The 12,307-nt window shown below is 41.9% G+C and overlaps 1 long non-coding RNA gene across 1 annotated transcript in view; it reads right to left on the bottom strand.

Annotated features, from left to right (window-relative positions):
• Window positions 1–5,674: 5,674 nt before the first annotated feature.
• The window catches only part of LOC138852880 (uncharacterized), a 46,607-nt gene continuing 39,974 nt past the window's right edge, over window positions 5,675–12,307 (bottom strand). Inside the window, exon 3 of the long non-coding RNA XR_011392152.1 lies at window positions 5,675–9,029. This is a non-coding gene — a long non-coding RNA (uncharacterized lncRNA). The remainder of the gene's footprint in view (window positions 9,030–12,307) is intronic.

Here is a 12,307-nt window from a genome sequence, read left to right as displayed (position 1 = left end):
GTGGCGAAACGTTTCCTGAATAAAGATTCCCATATGCTGCATAAGTGTCTCGATCTTCAAAGTAGAAGTGGGTAAGGAGAGTAGAAGTTTGAGGTAATCAGTCCCTCAACCTGGAATCGATGTGTTGAGTCCATCACTCTTGTAGGAAGTGCAGTATAGGGCCAGAGAGGTGGCTTATATACTGCGGTGAGATGAGTTGAAGCAGGAGGAGGCGGGATCACAGTGGGACCTGCCACTAGTGTAAGTAGGTCGTCGTCCAAAGGTTGGGCAAGCGTTGAAGTCTTTGTACCACTTGTACAACTTGTCGGTTTTCAAAACCATTCATTACACAGTAAAAACTATACTGAAACACAATGACGGTATACTCTGTAGGGACGTTAGAATATTTTTCTCTAGTTTTAGATTGACTGAAAAGTGGAATGAGTTACACAAGGTGGTGGTGGTGGAGGCTCTTCCCCATTCCCAACTTTACAAGCAAGTATGACAGTGGCCGGAGAGTGAGACTGACTTCTTACAAGAACAACTCTGTCAGTACTGAGTATAAGCAGAATTTGTAAGATTTAACTAATCTTGTATGTGTTCATGCGGCAAAAATTGAAGTGAACATCAAAATGGTATACAATACCGACAGGTTGATAGGCAAGACACATAGGCAACAGTTAGGCAACTTTATTCCGAAACGTTTCGCCTACACAGTAGGCTTCTTCAGTCGAATACAGAAAGTAGGCAGGAACAGTAGAGATGTGATGACGATGTAATCAGTCCATCACCCTTGAAGTCAAAGGACACAAGTGCAACTAATGTGACATTTATTGTGGCAACGTTTCGCTCTCCAGGAGCTTTATCAAGCCATTACAAACAATACATGGACACAGAGGGTATATAAAGGCTCAGAGTGAGGTGTAATACTAGTGAGGTACCATTTCGATGTTCACTAGTGGTAGTAGTAGTGGTAGTGACAAAAGTAATACAATATGGTAGAGCAATTAATTCGCACATGAGTAAAAGGATATAAAAGCTATTACTTGGGTAACATAAAAATAGGTTGGACAAATATAGACTGGAATGAGGCAGCTTGTTTCAGTGTTCACTCTCTGTGCTTTGTGTAGTATAACAGGAGAGACTATGTGATGGCAGGGTTTACTGTTTTCAGGAGGATTCTTGCTAAGACTTCGGAGATGGTGAAGCTGCCGTTGTTTTGTTTAACTGTATTCGAAACAGCGATCAGTGCTGATTCGAGGCACTTGCGTCTGCGGAAATTAGTTTCTTTGATCACTAATTGGGCGTCTCTGAATTTCATGAGATGATTGGTGGAATTTCGGTGTTGTACACAGGCGTTGTTCAAGTTATCATTCCTACATGCGTAAATATGTTCATTGAGGCGGGTGTCGAGGTTTCTGGCTGTTTCACCTACGTAAATCTTGTCACAGCCTCCACAGGGTATAGTGTAAACTGCATTGACTGGTTCGTGGTGCTTGGATTTTGTCCTGGTTATATCCTTTATTGAAGTGCTAGAAGCGATGGCGACTCTGGTGTTAGCTTGTGAAAGTACTTTTGAGACGTTCAGTGCAACCTGGCTGTTGGGAAGAATTATAACTTTGCTGGGAGTGGTGTTGATGCGTGGAGAATTTATGATCTGAAGAGCTCTTTTCTTGCAGTCTTTGATGAAAAAAAGAAGGAAAATGTAACTCAGTGAATCTTTGGTGAATGTATGTACACTCCTCGTCAAGAAACTCAGGACTACAAATTCGGTATGCTCTTAGGAAAAACCCGATGATGATGCCTCTTTTGGTCTTGGTATCTTGACTGGAATAGAAGTGTGTGAGATCATTTTTGTAATAAAGTTGGTAGAATTACCGACAATATGTAAAGTAAAAGGACACAAGTGCAACTAATGTGACATTTATTGTGGCAACGTTTCGCTCTCCAGGCTTGATAAAGCTCCTGGAGAGCGAAACGTTGCCACAATAAATGTCACATTAGTTGCACTTGTGTCCTTTTACTTTACGAGATCATTTTTATTGGTGGGTTTCCGATAAACTTGAAATCTTAGGTTGTTGTCTACTTTGTGAATGAGGACGTCGAGGAAAGGTAGCTTGTCATTGGACTCTTCTTCTATTGTAAACTGGATCGCCGGTTCAACTGCGCTGAGCCTTGCCTGAAGATCCCGTACATCAAAACGTTTTGGAGTTATTACGAGGACATCGTCCACGTAACGTAACCAAGTGACTCTTGAAGGGATGATGTTGGCGAAGTGTTCGGACTCTAGGTGTTCCATGTATAAGTTGGCTAGGACGGCACTTATGGGGGACCCCATTCCCATGCCGTAGGTTTGTTTGTAGAGCTTGTTATTGAAAGAAAAACAGTTGAAATTAACACAGAGTTCAATTAAGTCAACAAAATCTCCGGGAGGTAGAGGAAGATTAAGGTCCTGATTGACTTTACGTCGTAGAACCTCGATGGCTTTTTTGGTAGGTACTTTTGTGAAGGTAGGTAGTAGGTTGGTAGACAGCAACCACCAGGGAAGTACTACCGTCCTGCCAGATGACTGTGAAACAGAAACCTGTAACTGTTTTGCATGATGGTAGGATTGCTGGTTTCTTTTTCTGTCTCATAAACACGCTAGATAACGGCCCTATGCTGTACATTCTACAAGATTGATGGACTGAACACATCGACTACAGGCCGAGGGACTGATTACCTCATACTCCTCCTCTCCTTACGCCTTCCTCTTTGTATTGGACTGATGAAGCCACTGTGTGGCGAAACGTTTCCTGAATAAAAATTCCCATGTGCTGCATAAGTGTCTCGATCTTCAACTTGTCGGTTTTTCAAACCATTCATCACAACTGTCAGACACTGCAGCATCATGGGATCTTGTTACAAAGAATTCTTCAACACTTGTTCAACCTTTGGACGAAGACCTACTTCGACTAGTGGATGGTACCACTATGACCCCGCCTCCGCCTGCTTCACCTCACCTCACTACAGTATATAAGCCACGTCTACGGCCCTATGCTGTACATTCTACAAGATTGATGGACTGAACACATCGACTCTAGGCCGAGGGACTGATTACCTCATACTCCTCCTCTCCTTACGCCTTCCTCTTTGTATTGGACTGATGAAGCCACTGTGTGGTGAAACGTTTCCTGAATAAAAATTCCCATGTGCTGCATAAGTGTCTCGATCTTCAACTTGTCGGTTTTTCAAACCATTCATCACAACTGTCAGACACTGCAGCATCATGGGATCTTGTTACAAAGAATTCTTCAACACTTGTTCAACCTTTGGACGAAGACCTACTTCGACTAGTGGATGGTACCACTATGACCCCGCCTCCGCCTGCTTCACCTCACCTCACTACAGTATATAAGCCACGTCTACGGCCCTATGCTGTACATTCTACAAGATTGATGGACTGAACACATCGACTCCAGGCCGAGGGACTGATTACCTCATACTCCTCCTCTCCTTACGCCTTCCTCTTTGTATTGGACTGATGAAGCCACTGTGTGGCGAAACGTTTCCTGAATAAAAATTCCCATGTGCTGCATAAGTGTCTCGATCTTCACACTGCAGAAGGCCTACTGGCCCATACGAGGCAGGTCCTTATCAAAACGATCTCTACCTAAAGCTACCCAAGAAATAACTCCCGTACCCCATGACACCAATCAAACCCAGGCCCTCCCACTCATATATTTGTCCAGTCTCTTCTTAAAGCTACCCAAGGTCCTAGCCTCTATCACCCCACTATGGAACTGAACTTCTCCAGGCTGAGGGACTGACAACCTCATATCTACGACTTCAAGGGTGATGGACTGATTACATCGTCTTCACATCTCTACTGTTCCTGCCTACTTTCTGTATTCGACTGAAGAAGCCTACTGTGTAGGCGAAACGTTTCGGAATAAAGTTGCCTAGCCTACTGTGTAGGCGAAACGTTTCGGAATAAAGTTGCCTAACTATTTCCTGTGTGTCTTACCTACCAAAAATTGAAGTGCAGCAAACCTGTCACAGTGGAAAATAAATTTTCATTTTACTTGTACGGCAGGTGGGTTGTGCTTCCTTGGAAGATTGTCCCTCCTTGGATGATTGCTATCTACTTTAAACCTACTTCTCTCACGTTCATCGGTTTTTACAGCAACATGGTAAGAGAGAAGATGCTGCCATTAATGCGATATCACAAAGTTTAATGCATCTTTAAAAAAAAAATATTTACGACTATCTGTCTGACATCTACCATACATAGACAACAGCAAGACTAACAAAGCAGTGTGTGGGGCTCCAACACGGAAGAAGTTTCTTTACAACACTACAACTTCCTCGCGCACACCTGCCGAAACAGAATCATAACTACGTCTTTGGCCCTGCCTTCACCCAACGAAATAAAAAGTCCTGGATATACTACTGCACTCTGGAAATTCTTATTTGTAAATGTTCGAAGATAAATGTCTTCCATGGAGAGCAACATAAGAAAGGTAATAACCCATCCTGTGATTTATCGGAGAACGATCTCGAGGGTTTTTTTACCCGACCTGTAGACAGGCTTCCTTACTGATTGCTTATTCAACCAGGTTGATTTTCTCAACGGTTCGCTGGCCCATATAGTCACCATAACCTGGTCAACAGACCAGAAGGCCTGTTGACAGTTCCAGGGGTCAATGCTTTCACGACCCGGTCCTAGACTAGGCTTCCCAGTTAAGAGGTCTGATTAATACCGCTGCTGATGCTAAACGCAGGAAGTTCAACGCAGGTACCACAGCCCAACTGATCAGAATCTGACATGAATTAAAGTTCCCTCTTGAAAACAGCCAAGCACCGTATATCACAAAGGATTGCTCATAATTTTCCTTATGTACGAAGGGAGTGTGTTGAAAGGTTTTGGTTTTATACCTGTGATTTAACTGTGACCTATTTCAATTTCAAAAGTTTTTTTCTACTTTTGCGGTCTGGCCTGGGGCCAGGCCTTCCTGGTGATTGTCTGGGCATTGTTTCTGATATCAGCTGACAGGCTGAAAAGTTGAGGTCCATAGATATTAACACAGCGTCCTCTGGTGCCTGTGGACACATCCTTCCCTGCTTTTCACTGGATCTATATTACACTTCCTCACTTTTTTCGCACTGGCAGAGGCAGTGATTCAGTTTTCTCTCGACGACTTCGATATTTGTTCCGACCATATTTCTGATATCTGCTGGTAAATGATGTTGACAACTTCGAAACGTTCGTAATGGACTGCACAATACAACTAACAAATACTGCCCGCATTGTCACGTCCTCATTATAGAATAAACAGCATCCGATACGTGGGAGGGGGAAGAGGAGTGAAAGGAAGACGGAGCAAACAAAAGTACTTGCATTCCTAGCATCTGAAACTCGAACGCATTCTTAGCATTTGAAACTCGAACCAAACGCTGTTTATAACACCGCTACCAACCTACTGGCAGCAATATAAGGATTCGTCAAGATGCCATGTGATACCGATAAGTAATTGGAAAGACCAAAAAAAAAAAAAAATGCAAACACTAGAACATTTTACTGGAAACGTTTCGGTCTTTGGAACTTGGAACGACCCTGGTCTCAGGATCAAAACGTTTCCCAGAAAATGTCCCAGTGTTTGCATTTTATTTTATCAAAATACTAGGCGTGTGGGATGGCAGGTATTGCCGACAAGTATGGTAAAAATGCACTAGGGTAGAGATTTATTAATTCTACCCAGAACGAAACGTACTCTTTAATAGAGGCCTGGTCTGTACCATGTTTCTTTCTACCATAGATAGAATACTAGGCATTCTCTCACCTACGAAAATTACGAGCAGAAGATGCTCAAACTATATCCTCTCTTCTAAGTATGTGAGGCTGCTATGAAGAAGTAAATACCTACATTCCTCTTGGTTTAGTTGATACAGTTTAATTAGACACTGCTCGGGCAGACCCCTGGCGGGTCGGATGGTATTTCTTCCCAGATCGCTGGCTGCCTCACCGTAGCGAGGTGTTTGCTACCTGGAGCCTCACCATAGCGAGGTGCTTGCTACCTGGAGCCTCACCGTAGCGAAGTGCTACCTGGAGTCTTACCGTAGCGAGGTGCTACCTGGAGTCTCACCGTAGTCAGATACTACTCGTAGCTTCACCTGAGTGTTGTGGTCTTTACCACCACTGTTAAGTACCACCTCACTTAATGATGTGCTACTTGTAACTGTACTATTATGTTGTTTCTACCTTCCCTGTGAAGTGCTACCTATAGCCTCTCTAGTGTGCTATGGTCTTTAGATCCACTGTCAAGTGCTACCCCACAGGAATGAGCTACTACCCGTAACCGTACTGTTGTGTAGTGGTTTTTACCACCACTACTGTGAAGTGCTATCTACAGCCTAAGTGGAGTTGTAATCTTTACCACCACTGTCTATCTGATCAATATGGCTGTTACTTTTAGCTATCTATTCTCCCATATACCTGTAACTAAATTTACCAGGCATATACCTTCGATGAGCTGCATGTGTCTCACTACTCTCGGGGCCCTGCCATGAGCCAGGCTAGCCTGGTGCTTGCCTGGTCAACCAGGCTGTTGCTGCTGAAGGCCCGTTGACCCACATATCCATTACAGCCTGGTTGATCTGCTTCTCTACAAAAACATCTAACGCTACTATTATTTACAAGTGACTAATCGTGAAAATCCTGAATCCCACATGTTTGGAGTGTAAAGTAATCTCCACTTGTTAGCTTGAGTCATACAGAGTATTGACAGAGTACACTACTGTGCGGCACGCATCTCTCAGGTCACGCATTTACTGTGTACATAATGAGCTGCACCTCGTTATTTTTTAACGTTTAATTTTACATAATCCGCCTGCATATACATTTGGGAAGCGAGTGCTGATGATGTTACTCCTGCTTCACGTGCTACTGATGTTTGACAAAATGAATGCCAGCTAAAATGTTTGTTTTTGTTAGCTAAAATTCATGGGTTCAGAGTGGAACACACACTACCGTACAAACACTGCGTTGCTTGGAGAAGTGATCTTGATCTACTAAATATCTATCTTCAGAAAAACATTAATTTTTGTAATTTTCAAAGGGTAATATCATCGGCACTATCTCAACATTTCCTCCAATTTCCTGCGTAAAACTTAAAGCCTTACACAGTGTCCGAGAAGACCAATTTAACTCCTCCAAAAGCTAAAAGAAAGTTAATTTTACCTAATATTTTTGGTAAACTCGGAAATTTAGCAGAACACGTGGGGTAAACTTTTGCTTACGAAGGATAATATGAAACTGATGAATGTACATACATCGATGCTAATTAGGATAATTGGAAACGGGTAAAGATAGTACTAGCAAGAATTAATGAAGCATTAAAGATGTGTAAAAGAGGAAGAGCATTGGTTGAGGATACTCTCTGGTATCAGTCAGGTGTAAAGCTGAGGAGTCTTATTTTCTTTCATGCTTTATTATATATTGTGCGCGCGCGTGCGTGCAGTGACTTTAAAAGAATTCAACTACACACACTTCAAAACTTTTATGGAATACTAAATGAATTGCAATTAATCGTTTCCTAGAAGAATAGTGATCGCTTCTGCTCGTGGCTGGTAATGTTGTTGGTCTATCAGAGTAAAACCCTGACCAGAGCTTGTCATAAGTAGACCTGCGATGCCGGTCAGTGAAGCTTAACAGATGGGGCCAAGAGTCATCACTTGACCCCCGCATATACCTACTTGGAGTACACCTGGGAGTGTGGGGGTCTTCTGATAGCGACTACCTTCTCATTAAATGGCACGCACAAGCAGCAAACTGGTGTGACTCCTCTTACCACAACATGATCCACCACTTCCAAATAAGCACGAGAAGGTGATGGGTTTTGTAGTCAGTCTTCTTTTTCTTTTATTTTACTAATGAGTCTGAGCCTGCACTACACCTGCGGCTCAGTCTTGGATCGATGTCCTGGGTTGGTTACCTGGCCTTATCGTACTCTCTGGAAGTTCGACAAAGTATCTTATAATACTGACGTTGAAAATACTCTAAAGGCTCCTAATCTTCACACGAAACTGACATCTTACTAGAGCGAGAGATACAAAGGAAAAAATAGTTGAGCATAAATCACAAACACAATTAGAAAATTCCGGAACTGAAAAACGGTACTTTAAATGCAGTAGATTCTTTAATTATCGACAACGTTTCGCTTACAAGATGAACATTTTGAAGTCGGTCAAACTTGATAACGGCCAGTGTTTGGGCGAAACGCTGTGGTTAATTAAGGTGTCCACTTAATCTGTGTTATTCATTGGAGAGCACTGTCAACATCCAAGCTCCACACTCTTCATTTTTTAATCAGAAAACAATACTGCCAGAGCTATGGTCTTCAAGAAGGAACTTGGTATGTTCCTGTAAAGGATACCTGATCAGTTAGGTTGTGATGACTATATTAGCCTCCTAGATGCGCTCAGCAATATCCTGGCTGATCAGATCACATGGAAAACTAGCTTAAAATTCTACTACGAATATCGAAAAAGTTTCAAATTTGGTCGTATTTATGCCACTACGAACAAGCAGACACCATTTAGATCAATTATTTTCCCAATAAAAACACTTTAATATGATAGATAAACTACTAATAGAAGAAACGTACAATGAAGAAAATCTTTTCACAAGAAGGAAACCATGTACAGTAAAAGGAAATTCCTGGAATAAGCAAACTGGTGGTAGACGGTACTCTACCGATGAAGTTGCTCCGCCAGCATGCGACCACTGCATATGCATGTATGTGTAGGTGTACTTACCGACACCCAAGTACAAACGTTTAACCTCCATCCCAACGATAAACACCACCTGTTAATTACCTGTTGATGGCTGCGGGGATCCTGGCTCCCGCGGCCCTGTTTCATACCAAGCTTCTTGGTTGAATGCGCACCTAGGACACGTTTCCAGTTTTTCCCTTGCCCTCGCAGACTGGTCTGGGGTCAGTTTTCCTTCCAGTCCTTGTGGCTGCTTGTGCTTACAACATGCAGCCCACCGTAAAAGCCACAGCCTGGAACTGTTTGCAGGAACTCATTAAATGCCCTATTTGTAATTATCCTTATATTTAAGGGTGGGTGTTGAACAGCCTGGTCTAGGACCGGGTGGTGAGAACAGTGACCCTCCGAACTGTCTACACTCTACAGGTAAACAAGAAAGTGCGGAAATTGTTCTCGTGCTTTTCATATTACGTATTCCAGTTACCCCATTCGCACGCTTTTAATGTATTATGACACCATGATAACTGTCGAAGGCTTCACAGTCTGTGTATATTACTTTGAAATTTAGCTTGTTTTCCAGTGCGTTTATAACTACGTCGTTATGGTCTAGTTGTGGAGCCAGGGGCGCCCTGTTCTAAACTAAAGTGGTATAAGACATTACTTTGGTAAGTAGGTATATCACAATATATAGGAGTCAACCAGTAAAGCAAATACAGAGGTTTAAAGGACCTGAACCACTATCTCCTACAAGTGAATAATCAGACAGGTTGTGATGGTAATGTAAGCCTGCGGGCGACTAGCAGTAACATCAACAGCGCCTTCACACCACATGGATTGGGCCAGAGCGAGCAACGTTATTCAATGAAATGGGACAGAAAATTCCTTGAGTTAGCTCTAATTCGTAACGCAGACACCACGTAAGTTTCCGGTTGACAGGAGCTCAGGATCACACGCTTCTCAACATACACCGCCCCCCTGACCTGAGAGGTTCATACCTCACGACGGCGATTCATCATCTCTCCCGACTCTCCTTATCCTTGCTATGTACACTTCTTTTATACAGGTTACACCAGGGAGCCAGCGGAAGGCCTCTGTCAAATAGCCAAAAACTTCAGTTAGCTGGTTGTCATATGATGACCATTTCTTCTAACAAACCACTACCACTCAATCAGTACTTAACATGTTTCGATGTATATTTACCCGTTAGATTTTAATTTAAGAGCTAGTAGACGCGACGAGACAATTGCTCAGAGTGCGTGTTTAATAAGTCATCAGCAGCCTCCGACACACCCCATATATAGAGAGAAGCCATATACAGTATCTCAGGCAGCAACCATCCTTGCGCCCTCCAGTAATAATCGTGCAAATTGGAACGTTTCATGGTCACGCTCGGCCACCTCGTTCTCAGAACTATTGCAGCCCTTCTTTTTATTTGAAAATTTTTCATTTAAATATACGTTTTCATAAGTTTATATAGGCTAACATATAAGAAAATAAGTTTACATGAAGCGTTAAGAAATAAACATTGGGAACCTCTTGCGATTATTACTGTCACGAAGTGAGGCCGGATAGCAGGTAGCTGTGAGCAAGTCTCAGCGCCATTGGTAGAAAACCCGGCTTTATCTACCAGTTCCTTCCTGATAATCCGTGCGGTAGTGTACCTGCTTTGGTGTGAGTGGTGGGGCACTATCAGCCAGACTAATTAGGTCATCGACCAGGAGGCCGGTTGCAAGTGTCATCGCCCCGATGACACTTGCAACAGACTTCAGAAACAGCATTGCCACCATCACTGTTGGTACGTACCTACCAACACTTGGATGCCGTGGATACTTTTATTAATCAACCGTGTCCCCCATAAAATCGATACTTTTACTAACCCCAACGTTTCCCTCCAAAGAGTGGACACCTTTATTACCCAAAACATTTCGCCCAAACACAGTGCATACTTTTATTAGCGATATTTCGTCAAGTCTACTGTGGGCGCGAAATTTCCGGTTAATAAAAAGCGTGAACAATATATAGCTGCACCTGCAGGACACACACCCCTTTGCACTCTACTCACTCTTCCGAGTCAAGTAGAACAGACATCATGCTCTACATCATAGTTGGCAGATTTAAACCAATTAATTTTTTTTTTCTCGTCTTTGACAAGGTTTGTGTTGGTTTAGGAAGTTTCAATAATTTCTAGCAGATTTCCATCACCATTGTAACTATTAAATTTTAAATATAAATTTAAATCCATGACTAAGTACGTATTAGGATATAAAACTTATTTCAAAATACATTTAGTTTCGTAATGCTACATCACGAACAATTAATTTCCCTGTATTTTAAATTAATGTATTTCCTTAATCTCTAAATGTAGCGTGTCACCTTTCTTTTAACTTGATGTTACAGTTGCTTATTGTTTATAAGTTAGCAGAAACTAATCTCACATTATCATTGATAATAATCAATGATAATGTACAATCAAATATTAAAAATGAACAAATCATGAGTCTTCCAGGAGTCAAATTCTACGTCCAGAAGCATTATTAGTCTTCAGCATCTTGAATCTTATCATACCTACGCTTGAAACTACCACTTCCCCATCCAACTACTTTCGTTTTCTCTCTTTCCGAGATTAAATTATTTCTTAACATCCCTGAATCTTTCATTTGCATAACCTTGTTAGTAGTAATTTCAACAGTCTATCCCTGTTCCTGCTCCAAATGTCCTTGTTGTCAAATATCCCAGCAACGACCTCTAAGCTGCCTGAACACCCCCAGCATCAAATAGATTAAGTTGCAAAGCCGCCCGCATGTTACGTGCAACATAAACGTTTTCCTCAGTACCACACCAAACTTATAGTTAGTTACATGTAAACTGTGTAAACCTTTTTTTTACTAATAACGTCAAAACGTTATGAGTCAAAACATTATGTAAAACCTATTTCAAAGCTATCTGAATTTCAAGAGTTTGTTGTAATTCTAGAGCTACTGTAATATTACTGTTAAGAGTTACGTAAATGGTTTAGAAAATCGACAAACTTTTGCACACTAACATACCCCAATGTTTTTACAATTATCATAAGGTCCATGGACCTTAGCAGGTAAGGTCCATGAAGACGAGCTGAGGCTGTACCCCTTGATTGGGAAGGAGTGAAGGTGTGGGAGGGAGAAGCAAAGTAAAAATGACAGAAGACGACGAGGCAGAGTAGGAATAAAAAAAAAAAGAGCAAGATAGAAATGAGAGAAGCGAGGGGAGAGGAGAGTGAAGGACGGGCCAGGTGTTAAAAGATCAAGTTACGCTGTGTGACTTGTCGCCCACTCATTGCCGTTCACTTATGACACTCAAATAACAACGAAAGTCTGCTTTAAAACCATCAAAATAACTACGCAAGCTTCACTAACCATAAAATAACTACAGCAGGCTGCTCTAACTACAACAGGCGGTTTAACCATTAAACTTCACATGGCTGCTTTATCAAAGTATCTATAAAATGTTCTAACCATAAAAATAACCGAAATAAGTTATTCTAACCATCAAAACAATTGCAGTAGGATATTTTAACCATCAAAACGCCTGCAGTAAGTTG

This window comes from Cherax quadricarinatus, chromosome 18 (assembly GCF_038502225.1).
Source record: "Cherax quadricarinatus isolate ZL_2023a chromosome 18, ASM3850222v1, whole genome shotgun sequence".
In the NCBI taxonomy this organism is placed as follows: domain Eukaryota; kingdom Metazoa; phylum Arthropoda; class Malacostraca; order Decapoda; family Parastacidae; genus Cherax; species Cherax quadricarinatus.
The sequence above is the reverse complement of the archived record's forward strand: the minus strand, read 5'-3'. Positions and strand labels throughout refer to the sequence as shown.